Source organism: Felis catus, chromosome C1 (assembly GCF_018350175.1).
Source record: "Felis catus isolate Fca126 chromosome C1, F.catus_Fca126_mat1.0, whole genome shotgun sequence".
In the NCBI taxonomy this organism is placed as follows: Eukaryota; Metazoa; Chordata; class Mammalia; order Carnivora; family Felidae; genus Felis; species Felis catus.
Window position 1 is genome coordinate 137,185,568 of NC_058375.1, and position 19,066 is coordinate 137,204,633.

At 36.0% G+C, this 19,066-nt stretch overlaps 1 long non-coding RNA gene across 1 annotated transcript in view; it reads right to left on the bottom strand.

Moving 5' to 3' along the window:
- Window positions 1-19,066, bottom strand: part of LOC109502680 — a 799,154-nt gene that overhangs the window by 100,183 nt on the left and 679,905 nt on the right. The window contains exon 10 of the long non-coding RNA XR_006583187.1: window positions 9,564-9,590. This is a non-coding gene — a long non-coding RNA (uncharacterized LOC109502680). The remainder of the gene's footprint in view (window positions 1-9,563; window positions 9,591-19,066) is intronic.

The following is a 19,066-nucleotide window of genomic DNA, read 5'->3' on the forward strand; positions in this document are numbered from 1 at the left end:
TCATAAAGCTGGGAAACAGAACTTCTGTTTCCTTAATGGCTAAACAGCTAAGAAGCCACTATAGGGAGTGAAGACATTGGCTAATTTATCCTTAAAATTGAGTCTGTATGGAGAATTATAGGAAAATGGGGGAGGAAAGTTGTTAATTCTGAAGAATCTAAGTGGAAGCAACATGCAATAGCAAAATTTCTGGTTACATCTCAAAATGTAAAGGATTTGATTCTAATATTTTAGTGGAGAACAGTGCGATGTAGTTACAATGTAGACACTGTACAACAAGATACTATTTAAAAAGCATTGCCCGGAGAGTTTTTTGAAACACTTGAGGAGAAAGGCCTTATAAATTTCAAAAGCAGTAATCAGAGAAAACAAGCATTAACAAGTTCAGTGACCAAGCAACTGAGGAGTCTTCCTGGATGTGTAGCTATTTTATAAATGCCATACCAGAGCAGAGTGTCACGCCATTAATAAGTCCAGTTGGGCTTTTGTTTCTCTGGCCCTGGCAGCCCTATGTTTCCAAGTGCAAGGTTGTGCTTAGAAAGGCAGCTTCCCCTTCTTACAACCAGTGCTGATGTGCTCCTGCATGTGTCTCCCTAGCAGTGATAGGAACTGGAATATGGACGAATGTATTCTAATGCCTTCCATCTTGACATCTCTCCAGTCTTGATGTGCACACTCATCCTAACTACATCTTAAAAAGGAACGTTTCCACACTGCTCCTGAGGAATTTATTGGAGTTGTTTTCATAAATTAAATACACTATTAATGGAAAAATGTATATGACTTATGCCTTGCCTATTATCTCATAGTGATTGCATTTGTGTCAGGAAGGAATGGGGTAGACCTTAATTTTGCTCACTCTCGTCTAACACATATTCACTGTAGATTTGATTGGTTTCTTTACTTTAACTTCTCCTTTAATATTTTCTTACAATGTTTGGTTCTGGACATTTGAGTTTTCAAAGTGGGCTGAGTTGCCCTCCACTACCAGCCAGGCTAGCCTTGGATTTAACTTGAAAAATAGTTAAAATGTTACACACCCACATCTAAGCCTGGTCATTTGTTAACATGACTGAATTAGGAAGCATGTCCTGTCCTCCATGCCTGATTTTGTGCTCATGCCATCCATGCTCTGCTTTTTCTCTCAGCTCTATGTATCAATGACCCGTGTAGCCTCAGTGTTCAAAGACCTCATTTTAGTCTACTCCAAGACCCTATAGTTTCCTCTACATTCATAGCATTTCACACCCTCCTTCTTTAAATGAAAACTATCTTAGATTGCTTTGTGGCCTCTCTCGTGTTCTTGAATTAAAATCCAATGTTGGCATTTTACTAAGCTTTCCATGTATGTTTATTTCATGCCTATAATAGACTAGAGTGTGGTGTGTACAATATACATTTCTGTATCCCACATGTCCTTTCCCCATTCTATCCCCAGATGACTAAGACAGTGTCTTGAATGTGACAGTTGCTCAGTACATTCTTGTTAATTCACATTTTAGTTGCCAATTCTAAGTAGAAGAGATCAAATCTAATTCCTCATCTATAATAGCTTAGATGTTTTTAATAATCTGATCAGTGCTAGCAGATAGATGGCCAAAGAGAATTGAGGGAATGAAAGTTGAAAAAAATATTCTGTTGGGGAGTACTAACTGAGTTGGTGTCTGCTATGATTTTATCTGAGTGGATGATGATCATCTGAGTGATCATCTGTCATTCTGGGAAAACAGTTCATTCATTTTGTCCTAGGATGTAGTAATAATATAATAGCTTCAATAATATTTTTTTAAATGAGAAGCATCATGTTAAAAGCCAACCACACAATGGAGAGCACACAGCCTTCCATAATTATCATCATCTACAATATGATCTAAATCATCAATGTTACCACTATTAGGCCACTAATAATTGACATTTCATAGTCACAAATTTCCCTTGACAGAACAGCATGTCAGACATCTGTTACCACTGCACTCCATTGCTTCTGCATATTTATATTAACCTCCTTGTTGACCCAATATCTGTCTTGTGCTTCCAGATACAACACAAGGAGGTCCTCTGAACTCCAATCTGATAGTTACAGGGCCCACCACTATGTCAGGCAGCAATCCATGTCCTGAGAACCTATGCCCATCAGCAAGTTGAATCCTGTGTTAGATTTTATGCTGCACAGCTAGATTTTCACTCAAAAGCCATGGAATACATTAGAAAGATTACTTTGCCCCTTCTGACTCTAGCAGAAGCAATAAACTTGAATGCTATGGAAAGGCTATGAATTTCTGGCCCCTGAGCTTAACAGTTGGAAATAACAAATGACCAGCCTGGCTGTTATGACAGTGTCCGTCACTGGAAGTCCATATGCTCTCACATTCTTTGTCTGCACAGTTTCACTTGGAGCACACACCTTCCCTTTCGGTCACAGAAAGCACTGGCAATAGGCTGGTCTTCCCCTACACAAGGCCCTCAGTTATACTGACCAGTAAAATGAACATCCCTAAATGTTTCTTTCAGGTTTCCCCCTATCCTCAGAGGTTTCTAAATGTTCTTATCTTGGGATTGATTCCACCGTGAAGCTTTCATTGACCTTTCAATCTTTAACTCTTGCTTTTGTCAGCAAAAGGGGAATATAAAATCTCCATTTTTATAAGTGACCCATGGGATTTCCCTTTATTTTAGGTATCTGAATACTATTAAAATAATAAAATTTATTTTATTTTAGGTATCTGAATAAAATTCGTCAGTGGAATTATCATTTTTATCATTTTCTAAATCATATGGCCACTCTCTTATGTTTGTCCAGAAATGCAGTTGATAACTGACATCTTCCTGTTCCCTTTTATTTCTTCTTTTAACCTGTTGCCATTTCCTATATACCAAAAGCAATTCACTATTTCTCAGTTCTTCCATCACTTCTCAGTTATTCATACTGTATCGTAGCTGTAGACTAAGTTTGTGTCTTTTTACACCTAACAATCTCCTTTCTACATATTTCCCAGGCTGCTTTATCCTTTACAAGAGTCAGATGTAGCAATCAGTCCCTGAAGTGCCCCAGATAATGGAAAGCAAGAGGTCAGGAGGAGGCGGGGTGAAGCCTCCAGACAAAAATGTGTGATGAACAGATTTTCATGGTTTAATGCCGTTGTCTAGACTATGTATCCCTAAGACCTACCACAGTTTGGGACGAGGTTAGGAATAGGATGAGACATAGAAATGTTATAAACCTCCTAAACAGAGACTGAAAGTCTTTGGCAACTGTAACTACACTCCCTCCACACCAAGAATTACACTCTTTTAAGAGAATTACTCAGCAAAGAAACATCTTCTACTTTGTAGCAGGAAGGTGTCCCACAAGATATGGAACATTTTCCTGAATTAAACAAGGTGGGGATGGTGGGGGTGGATTGTCATCTAAAGGAGATAATATGCCTTTCTCACTGAGATAACACAGTAAGTTTCTCTAATCATAGGACTTTGGGGGCGGGAGTAAAGTGTCCAATAAGAGAAGAATTTGCTAAATTTTATAGGTGTTTTAGAGAAAAATTTTTATTAATAATAAAAGAATAATAATAAAATAATAATAAATGAATTAAATCAAAATAATAAAAAGAAAAAGAAAAAAATAAGTTTATTATTATTTAAAAGCACTGTTGTTAGTACAGTTTATGAAATAAGACATCACCTGATATCTCTAGAGAGCCATGATAAATTGGTTTGATTGCACTAGCCATAAATTATGATTACTCTTTTTTATATACTCCTTTATGATAGAAACTAAGGACTGTTATAAAATAAACAAACAAATGCACATATGGTATGAAAGACTCACCACCACTTTAGGAGATGGGTGTTGCCCCATTTTAAAGAGGCATTTTAAAAACAATTAAATATGGAGATGTTAGGTAATTTATTTAAGCTCACAGAGTTAGTAAGGAGATAGAGCACTCGGTCTACCCTGTCACCAATACTTTCCACTGAGATAATGCAATCACATCTCATAGTGATTTATTTATTTATTTATGTATTTATGTATTTATTTATTTATTTATTTATTTTATTTTGAGAGAGAGTGCACACATGAGCAGGGGAGAGGCAGAGAGAGGGAGAGAGAGAATCACAAGCAGCCTCCCTGCTGCCAGTGCGGAGCCAGATGCTGGGCTCGAACCCACAAACCATGAGATCATGACCTGAGCCAAAACCAAGAATTGGGCAACTTAACCAACTGAGCCACCCAGGCACCCCACATCTCATAGTGATTTAAAGCAGTGCAAAGATTGAGCGGTGTTGTTGTTGTTGTTTGTTTTGTTTTTTACTTTAGGGGATAAAAATATTTTATGTAATTTTTTGGATTAAAATCTTACAGACAAACAGTGTGTTTACTTTGCAATTGGCATGGAATCAGATCTTTTATTTTGTCTGCACGGTCTAGAAAGTGTTAAGAGAAAGGAAGATATTTTCCCATGTACTGTGTTATTAGGTGCACTGTCTTTGGAGACCAATATAATTTCTTTATGTTTTCTCCAGAGAAGACATAATGATACAGGATTTTGAGTTTGAACCATCCACACACAACAGAAACAACAATAGTTTCCATCTGTGTAAACTAGATGACAAACAGCCAGAATTACTAGAAGCTAGGTACCTCCCAGGTTTAAATCACTGGAAAAGTAAGATTTTGTCATGTCTTGATAAAGCATGTCTTTAAAAATAACAAATGCAGTAGCCTCCAAAGAGAATTATGTCAGAAAGAGGAAACTGAACAAGATAGAATCCAATACAAAGCCTAAAATCCTGAACCATGAATGTATCTTGTGTCAGCTAACAAATATACTAAAAGTTGAAGACACCTTATTTTACTCACTTACCCTATGTGACTATATATATGCATCTCAATTGTATTGGTTTAGCTGAAGTTTAATCCTTTTATTTTGTCCCAGTATTCCCTCAAGATGAACAAAAGAATAGAGAAAAAAAATATATATATATAGGTTGCCCTAAAGGGCCTGGGGGTACACACAGCTTTCAGTGATAGATTTAAATGGCCATGAATTTACATTGACCTTACAACGTTCCTGTTTATCCTGAAGTGCACAGACCATTTTCCCCCTTTGGTGCCTTGATTAATGACTCTTCACTTCTTTTCCCTGGTTTCTCCTTTCTTAACTTTTCTGTTGATAAGTGTGTTTCAATTCGAAAGCAGTGTGTCACCATGGAGTTGGGGGTCACTTCCTGTTGGTCTTACTTACTTGGAATTGCCAGCCCCATGGGTTTAGCCTTTACAGTGCTACAAATATTTCATCTTGCTGATGTAGTCCCTGTGACTGGGCCACATTGTCTATTATTTTAGATTGAGTGGCCTGTGTTTCCTTTTTTGTATGACACTTGAGTAACATTGTATGACTGCTGACCCTAAAGAAAATGAGATGTGCCTCCCACAAGACAAGAACTGAGCACCGAAACTTCTAAATAATGTTTAAATAGAAGTCAGTGCACTAACTCTGGACTGTAAATCTATGCATGCTTTCTAAGTTCCTCAACTTAATTTTCCTGACATGCCCCCTGTGCCAGTTCCACTTGTGCTGAGCCTGAGCTATACAATCTTTAGGTACTCTGTCTATAAGCATCTGGAGGCATGGACCTAATTTTATCACCTAGTTTACTCAAAAAATTGAAATTCAAAACACAACTCCAGCCTGGCCAGATTCAAGTACTTGGTTGCAGCTGTTTTCCTCATGCATAGCAGAAGCACCACATCCCTCAGGTAAAACCTGAGGTTTCCAGTACTTTTCATAATCTGATAAAAAGAAAATGAACTGTAAGGTCTTGCTCCTTGTATTATCGAATACAGCTTGTGAAGTAACTTGAGAATAACAAAGATGGCTTGCCCTTGCCTCTGGAATCGGTCTCTCTCTCTCTCTTTTTCTCTCTCTCAGTCTCCTCCTCCCTCCCTCCCCTCTGTGGAACATGCAGTAAGAAAACAAATCTCAACTGTACAATTTGTAACATTTTTTCCCATGACGCAGTCTATCATTATTTGGATGACTAAAAGCTTTAATTATTTACTTTTGGGAGTCCCTAAAACCCATGTCATCAAAAATACTGAAGAATTTTCTGGGAAAGGTTTGAAACACTTCCAGTTAAACTCTTGACTTAATATCTCAAGAAAAAAAATAATGTTTCTACCACATATTTTATTAAACCCTTTAGGTCCTTTTACAAGAGAGGAAATACCAATTAACGTATAATTTAGCAGAACAAAATATTATCCCATTTCAACCAGTACCCACTTCCTTGAAGTTTATTCAAGCATTAATAACCATTTAATGCAATTTAACTACACTGAGGTATCCATTACATTAATATAATATATCCATCAGGAAATTAGAGTTTTGTTTCCATGAATTTTGTATTACAAGAAGGTCTTTATAATTTTATTCTGCATTTTATGATTCTTAATTTCAACTCCTCAGTCTCTGTTACAGTGTGAGATGATCAAAATGTTCCCAATGCTAAAAGATTACAATTACTTGATTTATTCAGCCAGGAATCACAAATGAATGTTATATATACATATACATATCGTTAACATATTTGAAGATTTAAACCACTAGATGTGTCAGGATCATCAAACCTCCTTAGGAATATAACACTGTAAGTTTTTGAAACATTAACAATGATCCTTTTAAAACATACATTTTGGGATGATGTCCATGATGTAATATCTTCATGGTCTGGAGACCTATATCGTGTTTTTAAGGACAAATTATATTACCTGTGAGGACAGTTATATCAGCATATATTTTTGAATCCTTTAGCTCAAGAAGTATTGATCATGGAACTCTAGCTATGTTTCAGTATGTGAGGAAAAATTTATTCACATGATAGCATATATTAGAATATTAGATATTTAGGGGAGGAGACAGGCCTTTCATTGAACATCTTTATCTGACAGTAAATGCTTAGAAAGCCAAAAAACTTGATTAAAGGAACTTGGCTATTTTGTGTCAGGATCAGAGCATGGTTCTCACTGTCCAAGTTAAAGCACTTCCTACAACATAGTGAGCTCTCATCCAGATAGGAAATATAAATGTGCACACAGCAATGGAAGACACAGATCCATGCTTTGAAGTATCTTTGCTTCCATGTTAGGAGGATTAAGGGGATATTCCATCAGACTTCTGGAACCTTTGCAACCTCCCTTCACATCACAACAGCACAGAAACAAACTATATCACCTTATCTCAATGTAGGAAGGGTGGTGAGCTCATGTGGATCATATTTGTCTTTTCAAATAAAATCTGAAAGTTTATCTAAGGATTCTTATTCTTTTTGTCTAATTAGTATAATCTACTATTTACCTTTTCCTCCTTTCCTTTTCTTTTCTTTTCTTTTTTCTTTTCTTTTCTTTTCTTTTCTTTTCTTTTCTTTTCTTTTCTTTTCTTTTCTTTTCTTTTCTTTTCTTTTCTTTTCTTTTCTTTTCTTTTCTTTTCTTTTCTTTTCTTCTTTCTTTTTGTAGTAAGCTTCACACTCAGCATAGAACCCAACTTGGGACTTGAACTCAGCACTCTGAGATCAAGACCTGAGCTGAGATCAAGAATTGGATGCTTAACTGACTGAGCCATCCAGGCACTCCCTATTTACTTTTATGATTCTATAGAATTAACTTAAATAATGTCTGAAAGGAGATTTTGAAAGTAATACCTTGAAAGGAAAAATCAAAGATTGGGAAGTTCCTAAAATCCTACTAAGAATTTCAGACGTCATAATTTGGTTAATTCAAGAAAAGTTCCTGCTACTGAAGAGGTTTACAAATGTGTTTACATGGAGAAAGCAGACAGCCTGTGAATTTCAGCAACGTAGATCAACCATATGGACAAATCTGATCTCTTATCTGCTCCTAAATTGAGACATTATATAAGAAACAGTATAATAGCCTAAGTTTTCCTGCTTACATTTTCTAATTGATTCAGTTCAGGAGGTTATTCATAAACACTGTTCTGAATGCTAAATGGTAGAAGGCAAACACATATAAAAAAGATAAATGCATTTCTTAGAGATTTTTAGCTAAGCCCATATGAGTAGGTGTTCTATGTCCTAATCTAGCTTTTCCTACTCCATCTTTGTTATCTACATGCCTTATAATGAAATAAAGTGAGATCATAAACAGTGTTGTTTGGCTCCATTCATCTTAGGATGAGGTCCTTAATGAGTAATGCCTCAGTGAGAATAGATCAATAACTTGAAACTCAATGAGAAGAGCTTTCTTACTAGATGACAAGTAGTAACGACAAAAGAGTGAAGAGAGGCAACTAAGTATTTACTTCAGTAGAGAAGTGGATCCTTGAAAGGACCTCTGATAGAAGGTGAGTCCAATCTGGTTTTGCCATGGTTTCCCCACTGCTTAACATCTTTCCTTTTTTTTTCCTATCCCCATATCTACCTTCAGATAAACATAGAATTTCTTTCCTCATTTTTCCTTTTTAACCTGTGTCTATCAAACCTGTCAGCAAGCTTTCATGGTTATTCATTTAGTAAACATTTATTAGGTACCTACCATGTGCCAAACCTTGTGCTATATGTTGATCTTTTGCCCTTGCACCTCTTCTGGCCTGCTCCCACCTGCCTCCTGGCTTCCCACCCTTCTGGGAATGTGCTAGCATGCTGATGCTGTATCTGTACTACCAAACTTCTTGTCCTAGATTCCAGGTACTCAGGTGCTACTCATGATCCAGAACACCCAACTCCAAATCGATTCCTCACATTTTATCAATTCCCAATTGTATAGAAAAAGTTAATTAAGACTAAAAAAGGAAAATTGTTCTGCATTCATTCAAAATAAACTGTGAATGGCATAAAAACTCCTAACCAAGGATATCACCTTAAAAAAATACTAATAATTGTCTCAAATCATTTGTAGATGAACCTTCAATTGGTCAGTTATCACAAAGTTTTAGAAGAATCTCCCATACACTTACCTGTCAAAAGCTAGACATCCTTTTCCTACACTTCTGAGTCAGCCTCCTCTGCTACCGTTTAAGGCCACATCTGACCTCCAGGACAGCCATTTTTACTGACTGCACACAGAATTGACAAACTTGTTCTTAACCTATCTCATTATCTCACATTGGGATGATATGGACTTAATTTGATAGGAGGTAATGAAAATAGATATCAAAATTGTTTCTCATATAGAAAACAAGGATCAGTGAGGAAAACAAAACATAAACATGGAAATATTGGTCATATTGATGGAAAAATAGTCTTGTGAGAGGAAATTTTTGAGAATGACAGTAATATTCATGTGAAAGAGATTTAATATTCCTTTTTAATGCTGAATTTTTATTGTATTTTTAAGACAAGTTTATTGGAACCCACTGATATGTATTTAGTATTTCTTATTTCACTGTCCCATAATGTTAACAATTCCAAATTCAAGCATTTGTATTCACCAAGAAAAATACTAATAATTTTATGCCCACTAATAGAATGAATAGATAAAAAGATAATAATAGACCAATACCTGAATCCATATTTGACTAAATCAGTAGGAAATTGGTTGAACTTACCAGTAGTCTTCTGGATGATGAAATTGTCTGTAACAAATACAAAATAAAGACATTACCAGTGAAATACTTAACTTTTTAAAATAGAAAATGCATGCAATTTCAGTTTCAAGAGGCAGAAATACTTCGAGATTTCATATTTAATTTCACTTGGCTTGTTCAGATTTAACAGTTAATTTCCAGTTAAAGTTAATGTTGAACTCCCTTCCTCTACATATCCCTAAAACATAAGGGTTGCAGTTGAAATTGTGTTAATTTCAGCTTGTCCAAATTAAACAGCAAAAGTTATGCCATGAAAAAAATAGCATTGGTACTATATCCCTTTATGGATTAAACTTTAACTTTTATCTTAATAAATACTGACTTCCAAAATCATGACCCCAACTCTTAAGTCATTTCTACAACATAACTTTATTCTTTGAATGCTTACAATGTACCCATAACTGTGGAAGATACTGTCAACAAACTAGTTCAATACATATGAGTTATTATGATCTCCAAACTTGCAAGTCAAAGAGTTCTAAAGAAGTAAAATAGCTTACCCTAGGTAGCTAATATTTTAAAATGCAGAATCATGCAGAATAATGAAACTGGACCACTTTCTTACACCAAACACAAAAATAACTTCAAAATGGATGAAAGACCTAAACATGTGACAGGAAACCATCAAAATCCTAGAGGAGAAAACAGGCAACAACTTCTTTGACATTGGCCACAGCAACTTCTTGGCATGTCTCCGAAGGCAAGGGAAATAAAAGCAAAAATGAACTCCTGGGACCTGATCAAGAAAAAAATTGAGCACAGCAAAGGAAACAATCAACAAAACTAAGAAGCAACCAACATAATGGGAGAAGATATTTGCAAATGACATATTGAATAAAAGGTTGGAATCAAAAATATATAAAGAACTTACCAAACTCAACACCCCAAAAACAAATAACCCAGTGAAGAAATGGGCAGAAGACATGAATAGACACTTTTCCAAAGAAGACACCCAGATAGGCAACAGACACGTGAAAAGATGCTCAACATTGTTCATCATCAGGGAAATACAAATCAAAACCACATTAAGATACTACCTCACACCAGTCAGAGTGGCTACATTCAACAACTCAGGAAACAACAGATTTTGTGAGGATGTGGAGAAAGGGGAACCTTCTTGCACTGTTGGGAGGAATGCAAACTGGTGCAGCCACTATGTAAAACAGTGTGGAGCTTTCTCAGAAAATTTAAAAAAATAGACTTACTCTATGACCCAGCAATAGCACTACTAGGAATTTATCCAAAGGATACGGAGTGCTGATTCATAGGGACACATGTACCCCAATGTTTATAGTGGCACATCAACAAGAGCCAAATTACGGGAAGAGCCCAAATGTCCATCAACTGATGAATGGATAAAGAAGATGTGGTATGTATATATACATACATATATACAATGTATATATATCCATATATACATTGTATATATGTATGTATATATACACATATAGATAAAGAAGATGTGGTATGTATATATACATACATATATACAATGTATATATATCCATATATACATTGTATATATGTATGTATATATACACATATAGAATGGAATACTATTGGTGATAAAAATGAATAAAATCTTGCCATTGGCAACAACGTGGATGGAACTACAGGGTATTAAGCTAAGTGAAATAAGTCAGTCAGAAAAAGGCAGATATCATATGTTTTCACATATATGTGGAATTAGAGAAACCTAACAGAAGACCACAGGGGAAAAGAAGGAAAAATAAGTTACAAACAGAGAAGGAGGCAAGCCATAAGAGACTCTTAAATACACAGAACAAACTGAGGGTTGATGGGGATGGGGCGGGGGTAGGGCTGCAGGGAAATGGGAGATGGGCATTGAGGAGGGCACTTGTTGGGATACTGTATGTAAGTGATGAATCACGGGAATCTACTTCTGAACCAAGACTACATTGTATACAATGTATGTTGGCTAACAACAATAAATTATTTTTAAAAATAACAATAAAACAATAAATAAAAATGGGTAATATTTTTTCATTCAAAAGATGCAGAATCTAACAACTCAAATTTGGATCTAACTTATTCTATAGTTTGTGTACTTTCCATCAAATCTCATGAAATTGGACAATTTGTGGCTCTGGAAAGTTAGGTCTAAGTTTATTCTTTATTCTAATTCTAACATATTTTTTTAAAAATTCAATGTAGATCATGACTGCTTAGAAAAGCAGCGACTACTATAAAATTGTATGAAGCTGTAAATGAATAACACTGGATGTAGAATGGATTTTCTATCATTTGAAATAATTTCAAATATAGGTGTTTGGACTTTATGCTTTTATAAGTTTATGAAAACAGATAACTGAGAAGAGATTCATAGTTTTGTAGAATATTGTTTAGAAATGAATCAGCACTTAGTGTATAATCATGTTTATTAAAAAGAAAGAACTTAGGGACATTGGGTGGCTCAGTTAAGTGTCTGAGTTTGGCTCAGGTCATGATCTCACGGTTTGTAGGTTTAAGCCCCACCTTGGGCTCTGCACTAATAGCGTGGGGCCTGCTTCAGATTCTGTGTTTCTCTCTCTCTCTCTCTGCCCCTCCCCCACTTGTTCTCTCTCTCTCTCTCTCTCTCTCTCTCTCTCTCTCTTAAAAATAAATACACATTAAAAAAAATAAAGAATTTAGGTGAGCAAATACGATAAAGAGATTGAAAGAGATCATTACAATTTACAATGGCGAGGCATAGAACTTTTATTATACATTTTAGCTTGAAAATGATCATAGATAGCAAAAGCAACTGCCCTCATAATTTGATTATAACAAGCATATTAAGTTGAAAAGTAATCCAGTAAATGCATAAATACAGTCTGTTCATATTCTCCCTATTCTTTTAGTTTTTTTTTTCTCTCCGTACTCTTTCATCAAGTGAGTAGATATTTGTTCCACTTCTACTAATTCCCCTTACTACTTACACCTCACCAGTTTCTAAGTGAATTTCACAATTGTGCTCTTAATACATATAATTCAATATTGTTCTTTGCTTTAGTTCTTGTTTCAAGTGGATGACAAGTGCGGGGGAACAGAGTCTGTGTCTTATCCATGTTAATTCTGTACAGACCACACTCTCCATAGCATTAAGTAAAAGATACTCAACTAGTATTTAGCTAATAAATCTTAAGATTTTTTATCCCTAGTAAAACTTGTGGGAATATGCTCTCTCTTGTCTATATTCAGTGAGAATATAAATTGACACAACCTTTCTGGAGGGTTATCGTCATATACATAAATGTCTAAGCCTTTCAACCTAGCCATCTCAGCTTGGGACACTTTCCTTGGGGTCTTTTTCTGTGCATCACTTTCGCCATAAAACCACCTTGTTTCCTACTTCACCATGTTTTTTCACTTGGCTAAACCCTATTATTTGTTAAATCTCAGCTTAAAAGCAGCACCCCATGGAAGATTCCTCCTAATATTAAAAATAAGGTTAAGTGACTTAATTTTGGATTCTCAGAGCCCCCAGTGTATCTCATCACAGCACCTACCTACACAACTGCTGTATCCTTATTCCTGAGTATCTGCGAATTGTATTTGCTTAATAAGTGTCTATTAAATTAGTGAGTAAATGAGTGAACTAATGAATAATAAATTAATTAATTAATTAATTAATTAATGTGTTTGAACCCATGATGTAGAATAACTGTTTGTATTTTACAACATTAAAATTTACCAGCCATCATAACAATTTGTTTCATAGTAGAATGTCCTTATTTCATTGAAGGATTGTTAAAACATAAAGCAAAAGGAAACCTAATTGGATGTTCTTTTTCTGTATCAAAGAATAATCCACATGCTTAGTGTAAGCATCATCTCAAAAACTATGGTATGGAAGTCTATAAATGGAAAATACATAAATCTGGGCCCTCTATTAGAGAGCATCATAGAATTGAGAATGAACGATTTTGTGACCTCTGAATTCCATATAAACATATTTTATTAAAGTCCTAACTAGCTTGGATATCTTCCTCAGAACACTGCAGTGGCATGACTGAAGAGTCTTCTTGGATCATTCCAGCAAAAAAGAACATGTTCTTTCTTTTTACCCTGCTTAGAATCCTTTAATGACTAATCCTCTCGTAAGTGTGCAGTAAAGGCAAAGAAGAGGAGAAAAAAGCTATAAGAGAGGAAGTTCATTTTATCCATTTAATACGCTGTTTATTTGCTATACATATTGAAAAAGAATGTTTATTTTTTTTCTGTTTTCCCCTAAAAAGAATCTAAAAATCCATTTTGCAATATATTAGTCTATCTTAAATATATACATGTATATATATAATATAATATAATATATATATAAATATATATAACTTCATGTATACTTTATATGTTTTTTATAAAACTTTATAAAGTTTTCAAACAACAAATTGTACTCATCTCCTCTAATCATTAGCCAACTAAACTAACTTTTCTCTAATCATTAGATCTACCTGGATTCTTAATGTTCATTTGATGCAATCACCTAAATATACAAGTGGGAAAACTGAATTACAGGGAAGATTTTTTGGGGTCTTCTGCAAGGACTGAACATGAGGACCTGACAGAGATAAATGACACTGGAAACTACCTCTTCCCACCTAGCCCCCAACGTACCTCCCACTTCAATCAATGTGTTCCTTTTAAGTGCTGTTAATGACAGTTTAGACCCTAAACTGTAAACGTCAACCCAGTAATCACTTATCCCTGAACGCATTCTCAGAAAAGTTCACAAGTTGAAAAATAATATTTTATAATTTTTATCATATATATTTTCCAAAAACTGTACACATTAACCAAAACATACATACACACACACACACACACACACACACACACATCTTACTAAACCAAGAGTAGTAATAGTTCCTGTCTAAAAGAAAGAAAATTAAAAAAAAAAAAAAAACCTCTTACATCAAATACTTGGCATAGAAAGATTTCCTATAATTCTTTTATGCCATCTCCCTCCCCCCACCCCAACCCCTTGGTGAGATTAATCGTGTGACAAATGACATGAGATGGCCTTATGAAATTTTGTCTGGAACAATTTTTACTGCTAATGGAAATTATAAATAATATGTGCCTTTCGTCAACTGCATTCTTCAGTAATCTAATTGTATCAAGCTAATGAGACCTGGGTTAGGAAATGTTCTGAGGTTCCCATGCCCCAGGTCAGGGAATGCTGAAAACATCTCCAAGCAGATGTGCTCAGTCTCACGAGGATGGCAGCTGGAGCATGTGGTCACTCCACAGAGTGCTGGCTGTGCAGAGAGCTGTGCACTTGACCTACTGCTAGAGGTAAACAGCCTTCCTGTTGGTTAGCTGCAAAACTCTAGGGGGTGGGGCAGAGAGAGAGAAAATTCTCCTTTTCACCGTCTGTCTCCCAACCTATTATTAATTCTGTGGAAGATTCTCCCCATTTTTCCCCAGGGAAAATGGCTGTAATGTTGCCTTTTCAGATACTAACATATGTGTTGGTATCTGCGTGTGGTGTGTTGAAGGGAGCCAGAGGTCCAGGGAAGGGTGGCATGAGAATGAAAACACCTCTTTTCTCCATTTCTTCAAATCAATATTGTTTACTCTGCATTTACAAAGGTTGATGCAACACCACTCCAGGCTGTTACAGACAAACTGCCTCAAAGATGATTTTATATTATGGTTGGATAAGAGGCGTTTAAATACAAAATTCCAACATGCTCAAAAAGTAGTTATGACCACCCTCCTAACCTTGAGGTTAGGAAGTGTGGGCAGTAGGGATGAGATATAATTACCTACATCCTGTGAGTGATGTCATACAAGGGCAACGAGACCTCAGGAGTTGATTGTCATATTTGGTCAATCTCCAAAATCCAATAGATTTTTTTCCCCTTAAAAAAAAAAAGTTACTCATAACTTTTAAAATTTGCTCCATTGCAATGCAACTGGGAAATATTTTTCTTTTTTCTTATTTTTTTCTTTGTCTATTTTTCAAAGTACAACTGACCCCTCTCTTCTATCCTTCTCCAACTCCACGTACCATGTGAGTGGTACACACACACACACACACACACGCACACACACACACACACACGCACACACGCACACACAGAGGCACACCTGTGCTTCCTTTCTTCCTTTGATTCAAGGCATCACTGATTCTCCATAGTATTACACCAGCAAAGACCTGCTCCTTCAGTAAGCCTCCTGGGGTTTTATTTGGAGTATTTCAAAAGTCCCAAGAGTGAGGATGCTCACTGATTTTCTAAGAATGGGGTTGGTTCTCACGGTGAGCATATTCCCCACTTCTCATTTTTAACTGAAACATTTTCTTCGTCCTTTGTGCTGTCCATTTGCATCCTGCCAGAGGCTTCTTCCTCTCCTGAGGCGTTTACATCTTTCACATACTTGCAGACTGTTATCATGTTCCTCTTAGCAATCATTTAGCCAAAATATACATTACTCTGTGCTCTTTTAATCTCTCCACATAAATCAAGCCCTTGGTGCCCTAATCATTTTGTTGTTCTTCTATGAAGTCACTCCAATTTGGCTTTGTGTTCTGGGGTGACAAAAATGGAAGACAGATTTTCCTGTTCAGATTCAGTTCTGTCATGTTAGGACCCCATCTCCTCCTGCTCCTTCATATGAAACTTTTTCATATGCCAACTGACTCAGTACTCTTCTCGTACTGTTGGATTATGTTGCTGTTACATACTTTTCTCCCTGGAGGTTTAATCTGGTGGGAACCTTGAAGTGGTTTATTATGCTATTTTTGAACAATAACAAGAATAGAAATTGCATTTATTTTTGATAAAGACAGCGGAAGCTGACCTCCATGTCCCCATGCCAAAGTTCCCAAGCATTTATTGGATCTATGGATTTTTCACATTTTTCCAAGGAGTTTCCATTAAAAATAAAACCAGACACGGAAATTTCTAGGCCCCAAAAGGAAAAATTTTAGAAGAGGAAAGTGGGAGTTTATATTGAAATACCTCTTGCAACTTCACCAAATATGCTTTGATACAGGCACAGAATCAAAAGCAGTTTAGTTTATAAGTACTTGCTAAATTTCAGAAAGAAAACCAAATGAAACTTGAATACTTAAGAAGTTTTTTGGAGGCATTTTCTTTCAAAAGTGTATCATATTGCTGCTTTTAAATTTGTGTCAACCAGTGATAATCCTTCAGCTTCCTGATTGGCCATGGTATTTGGAACTGACTGGCCTTTGAATCACTCTGTATGCTGAAGGCGGGTGTGGATGTTAATCCGTGGGTCATTAACACCTCATATATGTTAGTTCAGAGATCTGGGGTGTGTCTGTGTTTGCTCTGCCAACATGCATAGCATTTCTTGGAAATTCAGAGTTTTTGTTTTCTGAGGGTTTGATCTGAAATATTTTCCACATAGGCATTTTCACTCTCACTGAGTAATCACTTTTTTTTGGAATTTGGTTTTATTTTAATTCTTCTTTTCTGAACTCATTGATCAGCAGAGATATGCACCAGCTGAAAAGTCAGAAGAGAAGGGAGGAGTCTTGCTTCATTGCTCCCTGGAGCTGATGTCTTGAGTAAAAAAAGCCTGTCACCCTGTCAGCTCCATCTTACTCCGGATTCCCAATATTCACCTAAAATAATATTTTCATTCTTGTGCAATTTACAAACTCCCAGTGTGGCTTTTGATATATCTGAGACATTCCTTTTCTATTAACATTAGAATACTGAATACATTCTCCTTCTCATCCTCTCTCCAGCATGTGACTTTAAATGCCAACTTCTGGATCATAATGCCCCATGCAAAATTCTTGCCCACTTGGCCTATCACTTTTCAAAACCTATAAAATAATCTATGGAAAAAATATCAAGGTCATGAAAGTTGAATGAATGCATTTGAGAACAGGTTGATTTTGGAAATTTCACTGGTATGTTAGCTATCTGTGATAGGAGTCAGATTTATAATGCCACAGGAAACAATACAAATGAAACAAAGCCAAACTTCAGATCCTCCCAGCAGCAAGGTAGTGATCCTAGGCACTAAGTCACGTTGGGGTGTTACCTGCCGCCAGCCTTTACAGTTGCTGTTCCTACCACCTGACACACTCTTCCCTCATATACATGCATGGCTGGTCACTTTTGCTTGCATCACATTTTTTATTGAAACCTTCTCTTCTTCTTGAGGCCTTTGACCCACCAGTCTAAAACGGGAGCACTCACACATGCACCTCCTATCTAGCTTCACTTCTCTGCTCCATTTCTCTTCTCTATCATTTATCAATATTAAACATGTCAGACATTTTACATTTTTATCCTGTTTGCTCCCCCTACCTCTTCGGTTAAAATGTAAGCCCATAAAGGGAGACATTCATGTCTCATTGTGGTATCTTCAGAAATTACAATAGTCCTCAGAGCACTGTAGGCTCTCAATAGATATTTGCTGAGTGAAGAAATGAAAATAAAATTTCAATAGACCAAACAAATTAGAAAGTAACTTTGAGTTTATTGAAACAGACTGATATCTAAAATATACTTTCCTATAAGGCAAAATTAAAAATGAGGTAAACGTAACTGAAATAGCAGTATTGAATTTAGGGGGATTAATGTGTAATAGGAGAATTTCATTTCCCCTTTACTTTTACATACATATACATGGACACAAATATATTCAACTTGCAAATAAATCATTACTTTCTAAGTGATGTTGGAATAGGAAGAGACATGCAGTTCAGCCTTAATATCATCTCCGCCAAGGTTCTATGAGATACGGAATAGAGAAGAGTATTGATTTAATTAAGAGCAGTTACACACAAAAGTAATGTTTTCCAAATCCTTTCTGTGCTTCAAAAACTAAATGAAATCATGTTTCTTCCATAAAACTACTGCCAATGACTCTAGTCCATACACATAACTCCCTTCTTTATATTCATATCTTCAAGTTAATATTTTTTTGAGAATTGGTTTGTGCCAGGTACCACCCCAGTGCTGGAAAAGACTCAGCTAAGGAAAACCCTCATGAGACAGAGTTTTGTGTAATTTAATTTTGCCATGAACATTTTTAAAATTAATCCCACTTTCTATTCACTTCCTGTGCTCTCTTTCTATCTCTTGCACATACTACTCTCCAATATATCACACACGTTATTTAGTTATCCTATTTACTGGTGGCTCTTCCACTGGAATGAAAAGCATATGATGTTACAGCATATAGGCAGAGTTAAATACACGGTAAAATCTTTTTCTCCTGCCCATCATTTGGGAATATAAGCAGACGCCTGTGTCTGTTAAGATCCAGTGAGCAAAAGAAGAACTATTTTGGGTAGCTAAAACAAAGGAAATTCCAAGCAGGTATTTGGTGACATCATTTGGAAGACGGTTACAGAGACAACCAGAGTAAACTGAACGAAGCAACCCAAAGATTATCTTGGACCAAAAGCGTAGTGATTTCCTGTTCATGAGAAACCGTATGGAATGTAAGCTTACTATTTTACAGGGAACTTA